This window comes from Taudactylus pleione, unplaced genomic scaffold (genome assembly GCF_031769625.1).
Source record: "Taudactylus pleione unplaced genomic scaffold, aTauple2 ptg000041l, whole genome shotgun sequence".
Taxonomy (NCBI): domain Eukaryota; kingdom Metazoa; phylum Chordata; class Amphibia; order Anura; family Myobatrachidae; genus Taudactylus; species Taudactylus pleione.
The window spans coordinates 26,590,451-26,614,664 of record NW_028284443.1 but is presented as its reverse complement, the minus strand read 5'-3'; positions in this window follow the sequence as shown (position 1 = coordinate 26,614,664).

The window sequence follows — 24,214 nt, the reverse complement described above, 5'->3', positions numbered from 1 at the left end:
AGCTATTTCATGGACAGGTGTGGGCTATTCCCTCATTATTTCATTATCAATTAAGCAGGTAAAAGGTTTGGAGTTGATTCTAGGTGTGACATTTGCATTTGGAATCAGTTGCTGTCGACTCTCAATATGAGATCCAAAGAGCTGTCACTATCAGTGAAGCAAGCCATCATTAGGCTGAAAAATCAAAACAAACCCATCAGAGAGATAGCAAAAATATTAGGTGTGGCCAATTCAACTGTTTGGAACATTCTTAAAAAGAAAGAACGCACCGGAGAGCTCAGCAACACCAAAAGACCCGGAAGACCACGGAAAACAACTGTGGTGGATGACAGAAGAATTATTTCCCTGGTGAAAAAAAACCCCTTCACAACAGTTGGCCAAATCAAGAACACTCTCCAGGAGGTAGGTGTATATGTGTCAAAGTCAACAATCAAGAGAAGACTTCACAAGAGTGAATATAGAGGGTTCACCACAAGATATAAACCATTGGTGAGCCACAAAAACAGGAAGACCAGATTAGAGTTTGCCAAACAACATTTAAAAAAGCCATTACAGTTCTCGAACAACATCCTATGGACAGATGAGACAAAGATCAACTTGTACCAGAGTGATGGGAAGAGAAGAGTATGGAGAAGGAAAGGAACTGCTCATGATCCAAAACATACCACCTCATCAGTGAAGCATGGTGGTGGTAGTGTCATGGTGTGGGCATGTATAGCTGCCAATGGAACTGGTTCCCTTGTATTTATTGATGATGTGACTGCTGCCAAAAGCAGCAGAATGAATTCTGAAGTGTTTTGGGCAATATTATATGCTCATATTCAGTCAAATGCATCAGAACTCATTGGACGGCGCTTTACAGTGCAGATGGACAATGACCCAAAGCATACTGCAAGAGCAACCAAAGAGTTTTTTAAGGCTAAAAAGTGGAATGTTATGTAATGGCCAAGTCAATCCCCTGACCTGAATCCAATTGAGCATGCATTTCACTTGATGAAGACAAAACTGAAGGGAAAATGCCCCAAGAACAAGCAGGAACTGAAGACATTTGCAGTAGAGGCCTGGCAGAGCATCACCAGGGATGAAACCCAGCATCTGGTGATGTCTATGCGTTCCAGACTTCAGGCTGCAATTGCCTGCAAAGGATTTGCAAGAAAGTATTAAAAAGTGAAAGTTAGATTTAGGATTGTTTAGTTTGTCCCATTACTTTTGGCCCCTTAAAAAGTGGAAGGCACATATAGAAACTGTTGTAATTCCTATACCGTTCACCTGATTTGGATGTAATTACCCTCAGATTAATTCTGAAAGTCTGCAGTTAAAGCATATCTTGTTTGTTTCATTTCAAAGCCATTGTGGTGGAGAATAGAGGCGAAAATATGAAAACTCTGTCAATGTCCCAATATTTATGCACCTGACTGTATAGTGATAAAAAGGAAACGTAGGCACCCACTTTATATGGAAAGGGACCCCCTAAAGGGGCCTGCTTATGTAACCTGCAACCAATATATTAAGGAAGGATTAAGACTCTGAGACATCTCCTACATCATAGGGATAACACTCAGTCTGGTCATAGGGAGACGTAGACACTTATTTGTGCCCTACAGAAGGAGACACCCTAAAGGAGCCTCTCACCTCACCCAATAATAGCCAGTAGTAACCACAGAGCATTTTTGTAGAACTTGGACATTCATTTCTCTGCAGGAGCAATGTGACTCTTTTTACATTACCATATTAAACATCAATTTTTAGCACTGCTCGTATCATGTACATCTGTAACACCACACACTAAGGACATCATTCAGAGCCACTCGCAAAATGCGAGCGCTCTCTCTGAATGAGGGCGGGCGCATCTAAAAAATGATCTGGCCTCCTGGCCGCTCGCTAGGCTGTGAGTTACCACCCATGGCTTTAACGAGCAGCCAGGATGATGGTCGCGATGGTCAAGACCATCGTGACCATCGGGGCTTGCGATGAGACCCTTGTGGTAGGGTCTCATCTGCCCCAAGCCCCAGAGAGCTTTCGGCTCTAATAGAGCCGGAAGCTCTCCCACTACCATCACTGGTGATGTCAGTGGGGCCGCCCACAAATGGCAGGCATTCGCTTGGGAACGCCTCAGTTTGTGAAGCTACCCCCCCACCACGCCTACAAAACAGGTCGAGCTGTCGATCAACATCGACATCCGCCCCTCTTGTAGTGAGCCACGGAGCGAGAGAATTTCTCTCTCGTTCCAGGGCTTGCGCACGTGCAGTGCGGCCGCTGCGCATGCGCACAGCCAAACATCGACCCTCTTGCGAGCGGGTCTGAATGAGGTCCTATAAGGTTAGCGCTGGAAACACAACTCCAATTAGATACTGAAGAGAAGTCGTCACTTTGGTGTCATCCCCTCGGCGGGTGACACCCGGGTGCAGCCTGTACCCACTGCACCCCCCTTGTGACGCCACTGCCTCAGGCATTTTAAAAATAAAATTCCCTTTTAGCCTTGACTGCAGAATAATCATTATAAAAGCCAGTGGAAAAATGGTTCTTCTCCCCAGGAGAGGCACCTAATTTAAATGTCGTCTCGTGAAGTAAGGTCACCTCAATGCTATATCAATCAGCACAAAATACGAAATTAAAGATAAATTATATATGTTGGCTCTAAATCTTGGGTATAAGCTTCCTTAGTGAATTTAGCATTTAACCATTGTTTCCTTCTTCTTTGTTGTTTGCTCTTCTGTTTTTTGTAAGGTTAAAATATCCAAATTCTGTGTTTGTTTTGATAATAGTGTTCTAAAATGTAGTTCCAGCATTGTGTGCTGAAGTGACAGCTCTATTAATTTGTTTGTGTCTAGCTGCCACAGATCATTCAGAAATATTAAAATCCCATTTTGATAAAAAAATATTGTGGCAATTGAGTGGAAAGAAGTGAAGACTGGGTTTCATCATATGAGTTAATTGTGAAATGGAGCACACTAAGAGAGAGGTAAAGAGGTCATTACATAGTGAATCAAATTATTTGAAATTTTACTTGTGACAGAATTGGAAATGCATAGCTGGAAAATATGTTTTAATACACCTACATTTAATGCTGTCAATCATTGTAGGTTCTGCTTCTTTGGGTACAATCTCTGTTCAACAACCCAAGTTATCAATATATGAAAGCTATTAAGATGTATTTATTTTACACATTTTAAATATTATAAACTAAGGTATCTTGTGATAGGATCAAACTCTGAGTTTACGAGTCTGCTTCCTAATATAAACTAGCCATCTGCAAAAACCTGATGAAACAGAAGTTACCTTTGCAATGTTGCATATCATTAATTTAGAAATAGACCTCTGTGTTTGATAATATATATTGAGAGAGGAGCGTCATGAAATGATTCATGCACTTCATAAATTGGCTATAAACAGTTTTCATAACTAATTAAATAAATTATAATTCATTGACAGGTCAAATAAAATCACAATAACAACCTATAATACATACACATATATATAGAGAGAAAACAACGTTGCAAATTTTATATTGATAAAAACATTTAGCTTAAATAGCTGCACTATGTTTAAATAGGATTGGTTCAAGGAGGTGGATCATAAACCGTACAAAAAGATTTTTCAAAGTCCAAAAATTATAAGAAACAAAAAAAGGGGGGATAGTTTCAAATCATCCACATCTGCAGTAGTTGTGCTAATAAACAATATCCGTGTATCCAAGTTACAGCTCACAGTCATACTTTTAATTAATAAAGATTGTAACAAGCTCCATAGAAATCCATACCTGCACTTGAGTGTTCCCGAATCCTTGCAGAGTCCCCTGCAAAGATTCCACGGTGGGGCAATGTAGCTGAGATGGAGTGGTGGGGGGGGAGAGACACAACCTCCTTAGGAGAGATATAGTGTACGGCGGCTAACCTTGCATGAGTATAATTCCTTCCAGCCGTATCTCAATCCCAGTCTCAACCCTTGCACCACAAATGTTCAGATAATCTCCTTCTCACATCTCTCAAGTCTTCCAAATACTGCCAGTACAGTAGGTGTTAGAAGTATCCCAAGTGGGCCCAATGTTGTCCTCAAACTGGTTTCGCTCCACACCATGGGGGCTTTATCAAAATACTTAATCAAATGTGGAATTATTTGAAGATGATGAAAAAATTATGATTGTCATTTAAAGTTTCATAATATTTCCAGTGAATACCTCTGAGTAAATACATTTGTTTTATCCTTACAGTTTATTAAATGATGGTTAGTGGTATATGGAGCTGATTTTGGGCTCACGCCTGACTGTTATAGGACAGTGTTGTTAAAGTTATAATATGGTGAATTATGTATTATGGCTTTATAATTAAAAGAAGTATGTCCATTCATATTTTTTTTAATGTGCCAAGATGTTTTAGGAAAGTTAATTATTGTTTACTATAAGCTTTAGTGATATGTACAGTAGGGTCTTTTACCAATTACTTGAGATTAATCTGATATGTAATTGTCAAGTTTAGTGTTTGTTTTGTTAAATTCTCTAACAGGAGGTATGTTTGTTTATAGGGTTTCCTTTAAATAATCTGTTTCAATTATATATATTCAATTTCTCATATTCTTCTATATCACAATTCCATGTGTTAAAAATCTTATCTAAATATTTTTAAAATGTACAAATTTAATAAAATAATGTTTCTATTTCCGATATCAAAGCTTTATTTTATTTGTTCCAAATTACATTGTTATAAATTAAATTAATTCTATATGCCAAAATACCAATAATTATTATAATCTTCCATTGTTGTGTTTAAAAGTAAACCAAGTCAAGGCAAATGACTGAAACTATGAGCTATGATTGACGGAACCTACTTAACCCTATAGAGACATTGGAGAAGAATGCATTCTCACACTTCTGACTGGATGGAATTATAATTTATCATCACATCAGACATGTACTGTAGGCAATCTCAAAACATTTAACTATTCTCTCACACATGCAAAACAGTAGGTTCTGTTACTCAAGCAGTTTAGATGATAGAAAAAGATAAACAATTGTTAACATTTTAATAGCATTATTATTTATTGATGCTCATAACACATTACTTATGGCTATATCATCTAGAGCTAAACTTAATTCAATATGCTTAATGATATATTTCAAAATTCAGATGTTGTTTTACAGTAAACATGCATATATTCTGGAAAACTATTCTATTTAACAAGTGTTCCTTATTAAATCAAATATTCAATTGTTAGGAAATTAAATTCTGCTTGATTTTTTTCTATTAACAGACATTGGGCCTGATTCAGACCCGGACGCAAGTGGCCTTCGTACGTTAGGCGAACGTAAAGAAATATTTAAATTCAGGCACACGCTCGTATTTTCGTTCGCATCAAAACATCCTCCCCAAACTCAGTCGACCCCTCCTCTAACTAACGAGCGTGCCAAATAGCGAGCGTACATCCCCGAAGTGGCTTGAAGGGAACGCACGCACTAGTACTACCCGGAAGTTGGCCTGAGACATTTCGATTAAATGCTCGTTTATTCTGCCTACCTTCCTCAATCGTAACATGCCAATCAATATATCAATTAGCTTAATTGGTTTTTTTTTTGGTTTTTTTACACAATGCAATAAACTTTATTTATGTCCGTGTTTGTGCTTACCCGCAGAATACGTACGGCTTAAACATTCGTTTTTATTTGTCAAAATACATGTTAACCCCTATAAACTAATTGGTATATTTGTTTTTAGCCCCGCATATTTCATGGAGTTCATTTTTTAATGTAAATTTGCTTACGCATGTCACTGCATTAAGCCTATCATAAGTCTCCTCAGATTTCTGGCTCTGTCGAACACAGGACTCATACACTAACCAATAGAATTGCTCCTGTTAATATCCTAAATACATTAGCCAATCAGAAATTTTTTGAGCACTTTATAAAAAAAGATTTTTTGGCAAAACTCCATTGCCATCATGAGAGCCTCCGCATTTACCAGGCGCGAGCTGCTGGTGCTTACGGAGGTGATGGATCGGCGGATAACCAGCCAGCCTCCACCCATCACCAACCGGGAGAAGCAATCCGCATATGCGGAGGTTCAGGCCCGCCCGCGCTCCTTCGGCTCACGCCGCTATATCGGGCAGCTGGAGCGCAGGTGGTCGGACTTGCAACGGCGGACGCCCCGCTTGCTGGCATGCTTTCGCATGCAGATCGCTGCGAGTAAGTTAAATGGATTGTGGTTTTCATGTTTGTCTTTGTGGCCCTAACTGCATGGCCATGTTTTCCCTGTCTTTCATCTTTATTCATTCTCTTCATATCTGCATGGCCATGTTTTCCCTGTCTTTCATCTTTATTCATTCTCTTCATATCTGCATGGCCATGTTTTCCCTGTCTTTCATCTTTATTCATTCTCTTCATATCTGCATGGCCATGTTTTCCCTGTCTTTCATCTTTATTCATTCTCTTCATATCTGCATGGCCATGTTTTCCCTGTCTTTCATCTTTATTCATTCTCTTCATATCTGCATGGCCATGTTTTCCCTGTCTTTCATCTTTATTCATTCTCTTCATATCTGCATGGCCATGTTTTCCCTGTCTTTCATCTTTATTCATTCTCTTCATATCTGCATGGCCATGTTTTCCCTGTCTTTCATCTTTATTCATTCTCTTCATATCTGCATGGCCATGTTTTCCCTGTCTTTCATCTTTATTCATTCTCTTCATATCTGCATGGCCATGTTTTCCCTGTCTTTCATCTTTATTCATTCTCTTCATATCTGCATGGCCATGTTTTCCCTGTCTTTCATCTTTATTCATTCTATTTTTTTTTTAATTTTTGGGGGGTTTGGGGGTGCATTTGATATTGAATTTGTTTGCGGATTTGTGTTGGATCTAACCACAATTTGTTTACCATCTTTTAGGGGCCCAGCGAAGACTACGCCATCAGCGTCCCGCCAGCCGGCGAGCATGGCCACTCTCCCCCACCCCCAGCCAACACTCCAACTCCACTCCTTCCCCTATTCCCCCTCCTCCCCAGCCTTCCTACACCCTCAGCCCTATTTTACTGGACTCCTTCCCCTCCGTCCCAATTCCCCCTCTCCTCCAACCACCCCTCTTTGAATGACCCCCTCCCCGGAGTCGGTCATTTCCCCGCCCCGATCTTTGGGGAATGGACCCCCCTCCAAGGAGGACGATGGAGGACCTTCGGGAGCTGGCGTTGGGTCTTCCGGTATGTATTGTTTTCCTGTTTTTTTTCGACACAAACTGTTTGTTTTTTGTTTTTCATTTTATGTTTTGTGTTTGTTTAACACAAAAAAAAGTGGTTTTGGTCGTTTGCCGTAACCTGTTACTGCTGTTTTCAACATACACATAGCACACCTGTCTGACTTTGGACATAGGCCTTGTATTTTTGCCCTACACCATTTTAGTGTGATGAATTTTAATGTTTTTTTTTTTTTGGTTAAAATTTGTTTTTTTATGTGGTTTCACTATTGTTGTATTAATCCCCAATTTTTTCTCACCCACAGAGGAACAGAGGCTTCGGGCAAATTTAAGAGGATGTGTGGCCCAGATGCACAGCCAAATCATCGGGGTGCTGGTGGTCCTTGACCGTATGTCGGTCCTCCTTAGGGACTAATTTTTTTTTTGTTCAACATTTTTTAAATAAATTGTTTTGTTTGAAGTTACGTTCTGGCTCATTTGTTTTGTCCCAACCACATATTGTTTACCCTGACATAAGTATAGTGTTCCTGCAAGGATTTCACATTTGGGCCAATAAGAGTGTGTGTTGTATTTTTGGGTCAAACAGCCACAAGAAACACCTAACAGTACAAATCTGATTTCCCTTTCTTGGTGTAGTCACCATTATATATTTCAACATTTTCCAGGTTCCTAGTTGGTGTGCAAACAGCTAGGGCAATATTGCGAAGCAAAAGGATTGTACAGGCTTCCTTTTGGTGTTGGGTTGGACCCAGAATAAAGGAATCATTTTTGCACAAATGGCATCAGTACTGGATTACCCCTTAGTCATATGTTACATGTGTGAACCTGGTTACACTTGGTGATAACTTTTACAGAAAAGGGACAACAGTCCGCTATTAAATAATTTATTACCAACATAACAAAAATTGCAAAGTGGTCACTCACAAACAAAACACACAGTGATAATCTCAAATACAACACATACCAAAAAACAAATACCCCAAAAAAACAATCAAGAACTGGTTGACGAAGGACCATGCCAACATGATTCCACATATATGGCGTGGCAAGAAGTGTTCCCGAATATAGCCACAAAATATCCACATACAGGTTTTGTAAGGGTAGCAGGAAGTAGTCATCGTTGGAGTGCCAAAGATTATGTCAAAAAACAGAAGAGGGAGAAACAAATTAGGCAAAAATTAGATGCTCTCAAACAAACCCAACCACATTAGGTATCAACACTGGTTTTATGCAAATAATTACCTAAAAAATCTGGCCACCACATCATTGCGTATGGCCCCCCCACATACTGACCTCTGACCAACCTCGGGGGGGCCATCCTCAGGTAAAGCATCCTCTGGCTGCATTGGGACACCACTCCTTATGGCGATGTTGTGAAATATCCCACACAGGACCACAATTTTCGAAACCATATCCGGCAAATACATGAGTTCGCCACCAGAGCGGTGGAGGCATCTGAATCGGCCTTTTAAAAGGCCGATACAGCGCTCCACCACTTGCCTGGTGGCAGTAAGTGCGGAATTATACTCACTTTGTGGCCCTGGTGTGGGAGCCAAATAAGGAGTGAGCAGCCAGGACGTGCAAGGGTAGCCACTGTCTCCTGTGAAAAGGAAAATACAACATCAGGCTCACTCTGTATGAAGCTTAACATTGTTATGTACTAAAGGTCTCCACTTACCCAGAAGCCACACATCACCAGCTTGTAGGTTGGTTAATTTGTGCCATATCCCTGATTGCCGGATGACGAAGGAGTCATGTGCACTTCCTGGTAATTTTGCATTCAGGGACAGGATCTGGAGGGAGGCATCACATACCACCATTACATTGAGGGAGTGATAGTGTTTACGGTTTCTAAATATTGCCTCCAGCCGTGCTGGAGGCTGAAGTGGTATGTGAGTACCATCCACAACCCCTATGATGTGTGGGAAGCCAGCTATTTGGTAAAAATTGGCCTTGGCCACACTAAGGGCACCCATATCCAAAGGCATTTGAATAAAATGATGGAGGTGCTTGAAAAGTGCCTCCATCACTGCCCTCAGGATCCGGGAAAAGGAGGATTGTGAGATGCCCGCCACTATTCCCACCGTTGTTTGGAACGATCCTGAGGCACAGAAATGTAACACCGCCATTAATTGCGTAAGTGGTGGAATTGCTGTAGGACTGTCAATTTGCCGCTCAAGATCACTCTCTATTAATGAGAGAGTGTCTATGATGATTTTTGGAGGAAGACGGTATCATCTTAAAACCTCATCATCTGGCATTCCAAAAAGGGTGACACGTGTTCGAAATATCTGGGGCCTTGCACGCCTACGATGCCTACGCCTGGGACGAGATTGAGGTTGGTCAGCTTCCGGGAGCAGGGCCAGAACAATCCGACCCAAATCAACCTGAAATGACAACATTGGAAGGTCAGCCTTTTTACCACACCCACTAAAAATACATGTAACTTTGCTTTCAAATACCATCCAGTGATGCTTACATGCCGGGGTATAGTCATGATATGTTGTAACTGCAAATAATAACATCAAAAATATACATAATTTTATGCTGGCCATGTCATTATCACAAATTTAAGCAACACAAAACATAAAAGGGGACACACACACATTTGGCCCAAGAGCAAAATGACGTTACGCACACTACGCCAAATAGAGGGCAAATGTAATCAACCAATGCTCCAGGAGACAAAAAACATTGGGATGAATACACATTTCACAATGCGCTAATTAGTTCGCAAATACAGGGCACAATAGCAAGTAGTAAAAATGCGCTAATTAGTTCGCAAATACAGCGCACAATAGCAAGTAGTAAAAATGCGCTAATTAGTTCGCAAATACAGGGCACAATAGCAAGTAGTAAAAATGCGCTAATTAGTTCGCAAATACAGGGCACAATAGCAAGTAGTAAAAATGCGCTAATTAGTTCGCAAATACAGGGCACAATAGCAAGTAGTAAAAATGCGCTAATTAGTTCGCAAATACAGGGCACAATAGCATGTAGTAAAAATGCGCTAATTAGTTCGCAAATACAGGGCACAATAACGGCGGCCAAAAATATTAACAAAAAACACAGTGTTCGATTTGGCAAAAAACAACGTCACATGTGGAAGGCCAACCAAAGTTGCGTACAGACAAACAAGAACATTCCATAAACAATTTAACACATGAACTTACCAAGAGCTAATATCTAAGAAACCGGACCAAAATGTCTTTGGGGCAGAGCCAAAAAAAAACCTAAGAGAGATGAAATGACGGGAAAAAAAATTGAGAAAAATAAACACCACAATGAGAGACAAATTGCCCCGAAGTTATACTTCCCCAAACTTACCAAAACTGGAAACGAGCCAAAAAGCCAAAAGTGAAAAAAAAGGAAATGAAAACCAATAAAAACCGCTAACACCAAAAAAAAAAACAATAAACGCAATCTCCAAAACCAGCCAACAATCAACTCCAACCAACGTAACTTCCAACATTCAATAAACGCCACCTCGAGTCGAAACGCCACAACCCATAAATAGTGTTTAGTTTCCCGCCCAAATTAAGGAAGGATCAGAGGAACGCACAATCAATGATGCGGCCGCAAAATAAGGACGCATGTATAAATACGTCACAAGACAAAAACACAATTCTGGTGTATTTCTAGTTGGAACAACACACATGGATACAGACCAGGAAAACAATGGACAACAGTCCCGCGGTAAGTATTTCATGCATTTTGACTCAATGATTAATTCTAAACATATTATTGTGCAAGTTGGAAATTTGAGATTTCTTCAAATCACCCCAAATAGGTGAGGAGGATGACATGGAAGAGGCTGCTGGGCCCAGTAATCCGGGCAAAGCTGCCAAAAAGATAAGGCAGCCACAATTCACAAGAAAGGAGATGGAGGTTTTGATTCAGAAGTGTGTGGACATCCTGCCACAGGCAGACAGGAATATGAGTGCAAGCCAGAAGTGGAGAATGTGGGAAGAGGTAGCCGTGGAGGTCAATAGGGTGGGGGATTATGTCCGTCTAGCCCGGGATGTCAAACGGCGGTAAGTAAACACTTGACCACCCTAAAACCAACAACCCAATCAAATAAAAAGTAATGGTTCCAATTTAACCCACAGATGGCAAGACTTCAAATATCGGCTGAAACAAAAAATGGCACACAGGGCTAGGCATGCAAGGGGGACAGGTGGAGGTCCCACCCATGTGTCATTGGAGTTTACTGATTTAGAAGAGCTGGCACAGGGGTGTGTGCAGCCTGTGGAGGTGTTTGGCGTGTCCAACATGGATACGGACATGCCAGACTTTGCGGCTCCTCATGTTGGCCAAGGTAAATGTTGTGATGTCACCAACTGTGAAATGTTATTGTGCCAATATGTAGATTCTAATGTGAGTCTTTTCTCATTTTTCCAACAGAGACACAGGCGGATGAGTCTGCTCCAGAGGGGAGCCTTGGCCACAGAATTTCTGCTGGCTCTGCAGGGGAGGAACCAGTACATCCGGCTGAGGACCCTGCAGAAGCCAGTCCAGGGCAATCCCCCTCGCAGGCAGTGTCCCTCCTCACAGAACTCAATTTAAAATCGGATTTCCATACGGAGATTCTGCAGAGGATGGACGCCAGTCTGGTACGGGTGGCTGAGGCCCTGGAGCAAAATGCTGCGGCCAACGTGACCATTGGTCAGGCCCTGGCGGAAAATACCAGGGCCAACATCCGCATCGCCACTGCCCTGGAGCAGCTCGTTCGCCAGCACATGGTGGAGCCGACCTCCCTTCCTGCCGGAACATCAGGATCCTCCACCTCTGGCACAACATCAGCCAATCCTCCAAATGTGCCTAGCCCTGTGCCTAGTCCAGAGGCCACAACATCTGCCTCTGGACAGGCCAGCCCGATGACATCCCGGACCCGGTCTGGTGCCCTCCCTCCCCCAGCCAAACGGGCGAAAAAACGGTGACACCATTGGCTACTTTTCCCACACTCCTTCTGTGCTTGCCTCATATTCCTTTCTGGCCAAAACTTCCCTCTCCTTTCTTGTGAATTGTTATTAATTTTTACATTTACGTTTATTCAAAAATTATTGTTGGCACAATTAATAAATATTGTGGAACACTGGCCAAAATGTTGTAGTGCAATATGTTTTTTTTTTTTGGTTGGATACAAATAAATTTTGCAGAAATGTTCGACTTTGTATTCTGACATTCTTTACAAAATGGGTTACTTTTAATCCTGGCCCACAAGCCAACAACGTTAAAAAACCAAAATTACACATTGAAAAAAAAGTGCTCGTTAAGGAACGTTTTAAACATTACCTAAGGAGTAAAAAACACCTTGCAAACACAAAATGAGGGACCAAACCTAAACATGATGACATTATTGTTACAATAGTCCAAAAAAGAACACATTGTGGCCAAAATACACCCCCACAAATGTACGCTAATTGATTGTGTAATCCTGACATTAGCAGCTATGATTTCCACCTGCGTTCGGTTTTGTGCTATCCAAAAAAACTGCTTTCCAAACACATACCAAGCCGGTTTTCAATCCAACACTAATTGAGTTTCTGACAAGCCGTGATTAATCGATGCAACATCGTGGAGTGCCGGGACGGAGGAGAGGGCCATCGCCACTGTGGTCGAGTTATCCAGCCCCTAAGCTGTGCGAACATTTTGAAGGGAAAGAGGATCATCCAGTGACGTATGAGTTTGTACGAACACATTTGACGTTCGCATTTGTTAATGTATGTACGCCCCAAAAACGCCTCGCCACGCCTGCGTTTTTCCATCTCCACCCCCGTCAACGCCCAAAAACGGCCTGTTCTGTCAATCACATTTGGCATGTCACTTCCTGTACACTATTTGACGAACGAGACAAAAAAAAAATGCAATCAGCCGTACGCACATGCGTAGTGTAACACTGGCGCATGTGCGGTTAGGCAACATCGGAACGCAACGAGCGTACTGCTCTGAATGAGGGCCATTGTTTTAAATTCCATTTTTTGAGATATACTATAATGCAATTAATATTTCATGATGGTTGATGCAAAAGTTTTTTAGAAATCCATTTTGCCACTTTAAAATGTATTGTGGCATAATACATTAAGGTTTACCATCTAATCTTATGGTCAATCTGTGCAGGCACTTTTCCCGATTAAAAGTTATAAACACTTGATACAAAAAATGAAAGTGGTGTAGAAGAGAATAAAATAAAATATATATAAATTATGTTGTGAATTTGGACAGATCTGTATAGTTTCTGGTTTCATGATTTTGACTGGTGATAAAGCAGAAAACAATCCAATAACTATAAGCATATACATTTGCTAAAGTTGGGGTTATATTTCTAAACACAATGGACCTGATTCAGACCCACTCGCTAAGTTGTGCTCGTTCGCTCTGAGCGATTTTCGCCCATCTGCGCATGCGTATAATTTGCAGTGCGCGTGCGCAAGCCAGTCTTTGCGATCTGATTTTGGTTGCTCGTAAGCCACTATCAGGTCGCTACTTTGAGTGACAGATAGTGATGTTTGTGGGTGGTAACAGGGGAAGGTGCTTGTGAACTGGGGAGTGGTGTTGCGTTCGCAGGTGTGTCTGCCTGCCAAAATGCCATTTAAAGGGCGTGCATAATTACCAAAGTAGCGTCATTGAAAAAGTCACCTGCATGTATTTCAGCCCTCACTAATCACAGTGCTTGCGGTGGGGAAAGGCAACCTCAAGGGCTGCGAGCAGCTCCGATGGCTCTCGATGTTCCCGATTAATCCTACAATTCCTGGAGATGATGTGTGTTGTGAGTGGCAAGGGGGCATCTTTAAACACTAGCGAGCGCTCAGTGCCGTAGCTCACTAAGACATAGTGGGCGTAATTGAAATATCCGGCCCCTTTTTTCCAGCGAGCGATCGCCTCTTGTGAGCGGGTCTGAATCAGCTCCTATATCCTTAAAATTGCATAAGATTTATATTTATGTTTAAACATAGATTTAAAGTAGAGTGGTTAGCATTTCTACCTCACAATGGTTTCAATTTTGACTAGGGATTTATTTGCATGGGTTTCCTAGTGTCTCCCATGGTCTCCTAGAGCGGTTTGTTCTATTTTTCAGCCACTTTCTCCCCTTTCCATTCCTGCTTTTCCTCCCTCCCTCCTTCCCTTCCACAGGCCTCTCCATGTATTCCCTGTCACACCTAATCTCCCCATTATTTACAGTTTGGCACCTGTGACTGCTGGACTATACCTTCCTGTTATAATATCCAAATACTTTTCTCTTTATTTTTCTTCTCTTGACTGATGTGTTTCAACTTATCTCCATAAATTTCTGAACAGTGATCTATTTCAACATAGGCCCTCATTCAGAGCCGCTCGTAAGCGGTCATACGCTCGTAGTCATCCGATGTTGTTAAACCACGCATGCGTCGGTGTAACAGTGCGCATGTGCGTATAGCTGATTGCGATCATTTTTCCTGTCGTTCGTCAAATAGCGAACAGGAAGTGACATGTCAAATGTGATTGACAGAACTGTCCATTTTGGGGCGGTGACGGGGGTGGAGATGGGAAAACGCAGGCGTGTCGAGGTGTTTTTGGGGCGTACATAAATTATCTTATGTGAACGGCCAATGTGAACGGAAAAAGTGATACGTCACTGACTGTTCCCCTTTCCATTAGAACTTCTCGCTCAGCTTGTGGTCTGGTATACTCTACCGCAATGACGATGGTCTCTTCGTCCTTCCCGAGGCACATCGATGCTCTTTCAATTTATCAATTGATGCCACCAAAACAATCAGTGTTGAATTTTAAAAATGCTTGTAAGGTGTTTAGCAAATTGCTTTTTTTTTTAAGCAAAAAAAAGTACGCAGGTGAACTACTCAGCTGCTAATTTCTGGGTTATACAGTCAATTAGCTTACAAAATTATTTAAAAATTGCGTGTTTTTGCCACATTTGATTTTGGAATTTTTTAGGGCAACAATATTGTACGCATGTTTGTTCTTTTTCTTCATTTTTTAGGGGCAAAGAAAACAATCGTCCTTTTGTTTTTTGCTAAGTGTTAGTTAAAACTCATAAATTGTTTTTAACCCTTGGCTTTTTTTTGCAAAAATAATGTTTAGATTTCCGTTGTATTGTTTGTAATTTTGTTTGCGGGATTACCTTTTAACCAGTTTTTTTAAAAATTACCAATAGAATTGTGCAGATTTTAAACAGTATTTATTTTATCCTCACATTTTTTTTTTTTTTTTGTGTTTTTCCATAAATAAAATCTGGATAACGTAAAAACAATAAACAAAATATTTTAGAAACACACAAACAAAAAAAGTGGCATTTGAAAAACACAAACAAACAAATTTTAAAAACAATTCACAAGAAAGGAGAGGGAGGTTTTTGGCATTAAGGAATATGGGGCAAACACAGAGAAGGATTGTGGGAAAAATAGCCAGTGCTGTCATCGCCTTTTGGCCCGTTTGGCCGGGGTAGGAGGGAGCCTGAATGGGTCCGGGATGTCCTTCTGCTGGCCTGGCCAGAGGCAGATGTTGTGTCCTCTGGACTAGGCTTAGGGCTAGGCACATTTGGAGGGATGGCTGTTGTTGTGCCCGAGGTGGAGGGTCCTGATGTTCCGGCAGGAAGGGAGGCTGGCTCCAACATCTGCTGGCGAACGAGCTGCTCCAGGGCATTTGCTATTCGGATGTTGGCCCCAGTATTTTCCGCCAGGGCCTTAGCAATGGTCACATTGGCCGCAGCACTTTGCTCCAGGGCGTCCGCCACCCGTAGCAGACTGGCGTCCAGCCTCAGCAGAATCTCGGTGTGCTGATCCGTTTTAATATTGAGATCAGTGAGGAGGCCCACTGCCTGTGAGGGGGAATGCCCTGGACTGTCTGCCACAGGGTCCCCAGCCGGATCTACTGCTTCCTCCCCTGCAGAGCCAGCAGAAATTCTGCGGCCAAAGCTCCCCTCTGGATCAGACTCATCCGCCTATGTCTCTGTGATAAAAAAGAGAAAAGAGTAACATTAGAATCTAGATATTGTCCCAAACACATTTCTGAGTTGTTAACATTACAACATTTACCTTGGCCAACATGAGGAGCCGCAAAGTCGGGCATGTTGGTATCCATGTTTGACACGCCAAACACCTCCTCATCCTGCACACACCCCTGGGCCATCTCCTCCAAATTGGTGAGCTCCAGTGACACAGGGGTGGGACCCCCACCTGTACCCCCTGCATGCCTAGCCCTATCAGCCAGTTTTTGCTTAAGCCGATATTTGAAGTCGCTCCAACTGTGGGTTAAAAAGTTGGCATTATTCCTGCAGTATTTGGACCTGTAAACAATTTTTTTACAAATTTAGTTTTTACGTACCGGCGTTTGACCTCCCGGGTTGAACGAACAAACTCACCCACCATATTGACAGCACTGGCTATGTCATCCCACATTTTCCATTTCTGGCTTGCACCCATATTCCTTGGTGCCTGTGGCAGGTTGTCATTGCACATTTGCACCAAAACCTCCATCTCCTTTCTTGTGAATTATGGCTGCCTTTTTTTTTTTGTTTAGTTGGCCTACTAGGCCCAGTAGCCTCTTCCATGGCATCCTCCACTCCTTTTTTTAAAAAGATTGTAAAAATTATAATGTCAAACATTACCAAAATTATTGTTAAACATAATCCTTTAGTCCAAAAAAAACAAATACTTACCTGGCGCCTCTTGGCCAGTGCTTTGCTGCTCTGTAGCCATTTTTGACTTTCAGGTCTCACTACAGCTGACCGATTGGGGTTTTCAGTGATGTTTTTATACATGCGTCAGCATTATTCGGCCGCATCATTGATTGTGCGCTCCTATTGTCCGTCCTTAATTTGAGCGGGAAAATAAAGACTATTTATGGCTTAGTGTGACTCAAGTCGAGGTGGCGTGTTATGAATGTTGGAGGTTTGGCGTAGGAGTTGATTGTTGGCGGTATTTGGAGTTTTAGGCAGATTTTTCACTTGTGATCGTTTTGTTTGTTTTCTTACTTATTTAATTTCCGTTCGCTTTTTTTTTATTGTTTAGCTTTTTTTTTTTGAGTTTTGGAGTAAGTCTTTTTAAAAACCACCGTAAAAAATAATAGTAAATAGTTTACAAATGTTTGTACTTATTTTTTAATCTTTTATTTTTATAGTTATTTTTGGCATTGCCCCATTGAACTTTTTGTACTTTGGGATATTTGTCTGTTTTTGGTAAGTGTTTTTAGTTTCATGAAGTTACAATTTCGATGTGTTGGTCTTCGCATATGTTTTGCTAAGTAATCTTGTTTTTTTTCTTGGACCAATCATGTCTTACCACTAAATAGAGCCTACTCTTTTGCGAAATAATATTTGAGTTGTTTTTAATTTAAAAGGAACATACTATTTAGCGCACTAATGTTTCCTTATGTAACTGTAAAAATTGCGTACTATTTAGCGCACTAATGTCTCCTTATGTAACTGTAAAAATTGCGTACTATTTAGCGTACTATTGTCTCCTTATCTAACTGTAAAAATTGCGTACTATTTAGCGCACTAATGTCTCCTTATGTAACTGTAAAAATTGCATACTATTTAGCGCACTAATGTCTCCTTATGTAACTGTAAAAATTGCGTACTATTTAGGGCACTAATGTCTCCTTATTTTTTTGTAAAAATTGCGTACTATTTAGCGCACTAATGTGTTTTGATTTTTTCATTGTAAAATCATGTTTTACCACTAAATGTAGCGTGCGAATTTCCGAACTAATGTGTGCTCCCTTCTCTATTTTTTACCCCCCAAAAATGTGTTTACAATCCAAGTTTTCCAAAAAAGAGCTAAAAATATTTTCTACTTTTTAAATGTAGGTTGTTCGACTCATGACAAGTCCCCGGCCTGAAAGCATCTTTGGATTTCTTAGAAAAGATAAGTATATTTTTCTTTACACATTTGTCTAAAACAATATCTACCTGGCATACCATTTCAGGTTGATGTTGGTCGTATTATATTGGCCATGGTTCCAGAACCCGACCAACCTCAACTTCATCCCAGGCATAGGCCTCGTAGGCATGCAAGGCCCCAGATATATAGAACATGTGTCACCCTTTTTGGAATGCCAGATGATGAGGTATTAAGATGATACCATCTTCCTCCCCAAATCATCCTAGACACTCTCTCATTAATAGAGAGTGATCTTGAACGGCAAATTGACAGTCCTACAGCAATACCACCACTTACGCAATTAATGTCAGTGTTACATTTCTGTGCCTCAGGATCCTTTCAAACCACTGTGGGAATAGTTGCCGGAATCTCCTAATCCTCCTTTTCAAGGATCCAGAGGGCAGTGATGGAGGCCATTTTTAAACACCTCCATCATTTTATTAAAATGCCATTGGATATGGGTTCCCTTAGTGTGACAAAGGCCAATTTTTACCAAATAGCTGGCTTCCCACACATCATAGAGGTTGTGGATGGCACTCACATACCACTTCAGCCTCCAGCAAGGCTGGAGGCTATTTTTAGGAACCACAAGCACTCTCATTCACTGAATGTAATGGTGGTATGTGATGCCTCCCTCCAGATCCTGTCCCTGAATGCAAAATTCTCCAGCAGTGCACATGATTCCTTTGTCATCCGGCAATCAGGGATTTTGCACAAATTAGACAACCTACAAGCTGGTGATGCGTGGCTTCTGGGTAAGTTGACACCTTCTGTTGCAACCAATGCAAAGCTTGTTACACAATGGTCCTGATGTTTGTTTTTGTTTTTTCAAAGGAGACAGTGGTTACCCTTGCATGCCCTGGCTGCTCACTCCTTATTTGGCTCCCACACCAGGGCCACAAAGTGAGTACAATTCCGCACTTACAGCCACCAGGCAAGTGGTGGAGCACTGTATCTGCCTTTTGAAAGGCCGATTCAGATGCCTCCACCGCTCTGGTGGTGAGCTCATGTATTTGCCGGATATGGTTTCGAAAATTGTGGTTCTGTGTGGGATATTTCACAACATCGCCATAAGGAGTGGTGTCCCAATGCAGCCAGAGGATGCCTTGCCTGAGGATGGCCCCCCTGAGGTTGGTCAGAGGTCAGTATGTGGGGGTGCCATACGCGATGATGTGGTGGCCAGATTTTTTAGGTAATTATTGTTAAAAATTTAGTTAATTGACACAATGTAGACATGTAAGATTTTAATGGCCAATTTTAATTTGTGCTTTTTTTTAATTTTGTATTTTATTTCATAAAATTACCCGAAAAAACGATGCCTACTACCTGATGCAAAAAATTGACTTCATGTGGCCACATTGGATATAACTTCTGGAACAATGATTTCTTCGCCTCATTTGTGGATTCATGTTGGCATGCTACTTCTTCAAACAGTTCTTGATTGTTGTTTTTATTTTGTTAATTTTGGTGTTGGTTGTATTTTTGAGTGTGTTTTCACTGTGTAAGGGCATTACTGTATGTCATTATGTGTTATACGTGGCATTATTGTGTGGCATGTGTAAGGGGATTGCTGTGTGGCATAATGTGTTGTAAGGGGCATTCCGGTGTGGTACACTGTGACTAAGATTTTAACGGCCAATTTTAATTTGTGTTTATCTTTTTTTGTCTTTTATTCCATAAAATTAACCTAAAAAACGATGCCTACTACCTGATCCACAAAATTGACTTCATGTGGCCACATTGGATATAATTTCTGGAACAATGATTTCTTCGCCTCATTTGTGGATTCATGTTGGCATGCTACTTCTTCAAACAGTTCTTGATTGTTGTTGTTATTTTGTTCTTTTTGGTGTTGGTTGTATTTTTGAGTGTGTTTTCACTGTGTGAATTGATTGTGAAAAATCACTTTGTGTTTATTATTTGTGTGCATTAAATTTTTGTTTTAATGTTAAACAAACATTTCCTTGGTAAATTACAAGCAAGTGTAACCTGGTCCAAAAAAGGCAAACTTGCTTAATGGCTAATCCTGTAATGTGTTAAATCGTAAAGTATTTTACCCTGCTTTGTGGCTAAAAACAAACACCAAAGGTATTATGGTGAATCAGTATGTTTTCTAATCTAGGCCTAAGCAGGTTTGATTTAATATTTACATTACCCACCCAAAAAAAAAAAAAATTGCTGGTAATTCTACAAACCTATTGGTATTGTTAGGTGTTTAATGTGCCAGCTTACAAACTTACTTGATCTTTCTACAATCTAATTTACATTTCTTAAAAAAACATGCTCCAAAAGTCAACTTATGTAAGGTTAAACAATCTAATATTTACAGACAAGGAATGAGACTTTAATAACTCAAAATATATTTTATTTTTTTTAACAGTTTTATGGCGAGAAAACAAAAAAATTAGTGGCGCAGGAGCGCCAACATGTGGTCCAGGACCACGAGCATGCCTACGACATGCCCCTCAACCTGTGCAAGCCATCCTGCATTTCTTGCATCTGCCTCTGGTCCTCTGTGGGTTAAAAAAATGTGTGGATTACTAAAATGACACCTTAATTTATATGTTACCAAACAACTTAAAAATCAGACTATACTTTAAAAAAAGAGAAAAAATAAAAAAAAAACAAAGTAATGGCAAACGCAAATATTGTATAAATAAAAACTTTTAAAATTACACATAAAAATACAACAAAAAAAAGGGAGAAGTACGCAAAAATACTACATTTGTTGGTACCATAAACAAGAAAGACACAAGTATGAGTGTTTGGACATGTGTGATATGTGTAAGGAGAAAACATCCTAGACATTGTTTGGCAAAGATATATATCCAAAACATTAGAAATACTTAACAAATTGGAAATGCACAGGCAAAAGGACAACATCAACCAAAAACAAAATAATGCAAAAGCAACCATAGTTTAAAAGGGAAACATACCGGTCATAATGATGACTGGGCCTGGAGCCAAGACATCGTCCTCCTCAGAGGTGGACCAGTGCTGGTCGGATGGAGGAGGGGTGATTTGGTTTGATGGGGAGAGTGATGAAAAGAGAGGGGGGGTGGAGGGGAGGGTGAATTTTGAGGGATGGGAATATTATGAGAGGGAGGGGCATCACGGTCTGGCTGGTCTGGGGTGGAGGGGGAATTTGGGGAAGGTTGGGAAGAAGAGGTTTGGGTGGGAGTGGGGGATAGGGGACGAGGCCGACATCGTTGACGTAGTAGACGTCGTAGTCTGCGCTCAGCCCCTAAATGATGGAGAAAAATTTCTAATACTATTTTTAGTTTTGGATTTATAAAAAATTTACACAACCAAAAAACAAACAAAAAAAAATGCAATACGGAAAACATGCACACGCGGTATGTCATAAATAAAGAAACAGGGCTAGACGGAAAACATGCACACGCAGGTATGCTTACATTTAAAATGTTAAAAAAAATACACTTACTTTCGCTAATTTGCTGACGCAAATTGGCCAAAAGGCGTGGGGATCTGCAGTGGAGATCTCACCAGCGCCTTTCGAGCTGGCCGATATTGCGGCGGAAGCCCAAGGTACGCAGCCGGTGCTTCACCTTCGCATAGGCTTGCCGCTTGCGGCGGTTAGTGATGGGGGCCGGATGCGAAGTTATTCTCCGGTCCATCACATCTGGGAGGACCAGGAGTTCTCTGCGACAAAATGCTGCGGCTCTCATGATGGCAATGATTTTTTCCACACAAAACAGTTTTAATAAAGGTCCCAGAAAAAATTTGATTGGCTAATGTACTTTGAAAATTAACAGAAAGCATTGTATTGGTTATTGTATGAGTCATGTGACCTACACCCTCACAAATGTGAGTTATGATAGGCTTGATGCAGTGACATGCGTAAGCTAATTTAAATATTATTAATAAAGATAAAAAATCTGCATATAAACTAACGCAAAACAATAGTAGCATTCAAACAAACTTTAACATTTGAAAAACCATCCCCTTGGTACAAACGTACGTATTCTGCGGAAGGAATGACACACACGAACAATAATAAAGTTTATTGACATTGTAAAAAAAAAAACGGATTGCAAAGATGTGAATATCAATTAAGCTAATGAATATACTGATTGCTATTAATCGATTCAAGTATGTTTGCAGAATGAAAATAGCAGGCAATCGAAAAATGACAGGCCCACTTCCGGATTTGACTTGTGCGAGCGTTCCCTGCAACCAAAGAGGAGATGGACGGTCGCTATTTTGAATGATCGCTAGCTAGAGGAGGGGTTGGGAGACTATGGGGCGGAAGATTAGCTGCGAGCGAACATACGAGCGAGCGCTTGAATTTACATTTTTTCGCTCGTACGCCGAACGAACGGCCACTTGCATCCGGGTCTGAATCAGGCCCAGAGTCCTAAGGTCTTTAATGCCTTACGTGCCCTATGTGATGTCATTAACCCGTCTTTTAGGACTAAGATTCTTTTCACATCCCTTTGTTCTTTTCCTTAATACCCCCATTTGAAAAAGGCCTCTATTATCACCTCATTCAAATGATGTGATTACTGGGAAGTTATTCTCTGGAGATCATATGGTATCACCAGTGTACACTCTTGCACTGCAAAAATCATTCTGAAGTCCAGACATTTTTCAAAAGGGTACGACTTGCTGGCTACCATATTTTTCTTAAACTATTTGTGCATTTGATTCAAATACATTAAAAAAGAAGAAAAAATTATTATCATGATTTACTGTAAGTTAAAATGTTATTATGAAAATTGTAAACACTGGCTTCTTGCTGTTGTGGTTAGAAAACAATAGACACATTTGCATTTTTGATAGCAATTTTTATAAAAAAAAACATTTTTTTGGCTTTTTTGGGTAAATTTTCTTTGGCATGTGAAGATAAATAAGCAAGCAAATGCTATTTTCTGTAAACTCAAACCCTTCTAAAAAAAAGTTATAATTTGTGTAGGTGCTGCATAAATTACTACTGGATTTAATGATTGAGTGACCAGCCAAAAAATGTAAATTGCAGTAGTGAAGGGGTTAAACAAAGATATGTATAACTGCACCACATCTTAACTCCTTCATCTAGAATGGAAACTTCTCTACTTGTCAATTTCTCCACTCTTTAGATGGTTTGATACTGTACATCTCCCACTGAATCAGTCAACCCATATAATGTGTTGCTCTTAGGGGTATATTTACTAAGCGGCAGTTTGCAAATGTCACTATTTCTCTACATGTCTATGTTTTTTTTCTGGTGTGTAGTTTTGCATTGTGAACCCATGTGACACAAAATGCTACAGTTTTCTTGTCTTATATATATATTAGGGATGAGCGGGTTCGGTTCCCTGAGAACCGAACCCACCCGAACTTCGGGGATCCGGGGCGATCCGAGCCCAAGCTCGGATCTCCCTGTCTGCCCCGGATCCCTCTCCCGAGGCAAAACCTCGAGATCTGCTGTCGGATCTCGAGGTTTTGCCTCGAGCGGCCATTTAAAAAAAAATGCCTTTGCCTTTAATGGGCAAAGTGCTGATTGGCTGACAGAGCCGTCTGTCATGGCTCTCAGCCAATCAGCATTATGGTGCTCATTTGCATGTAGCACGGACTCGTGAGATCCGTGCTACATGCATCTGTGTGATTGACAGTGACACAGAGCACAGATGGGTCAGTGAGACCCGTCTGTGCTGCTGTGTATTTCAATGACACAGATGCACGCACGGACCAGGAGATCCGTGCTACTTGCATCTGTGTCATTGACACAGAGCACTAACGGGTCCGTGAGACCCGTCTGTGCTGCTGTGGTAAATAAAAAAAAAAAAACCTGTGTAAAAAGAGAAAAAAATGGCGTCCTCCCCCCCAAAAAAAGAGCAACCAGCCCCGGGCATTAGTGACCCAGTGCTGGGTGTGCTTAAATACAGGGGACAAACGACATAGGGGTCCCCTGTACTTAAACACAACCAGCACCGGGCTAGTCAGAACCAGAGCTGGTTGCCAAAATACGGGGGACAAACGACGTAGGGGTCCCCTGTATTCTGCGCAACCAGCTCTGGGCTCTGATCCGGTCCTGGTTCTGGAAATACAGGGGAAAAAAATGAGTAGGGTTCCCCTGTATGTTCCAGAACCAGCACTGGACTTTTTCTAGCGGGGGGCTGATGCCACAGCCAGGGGAGCCCTTTCACCGGGCCCC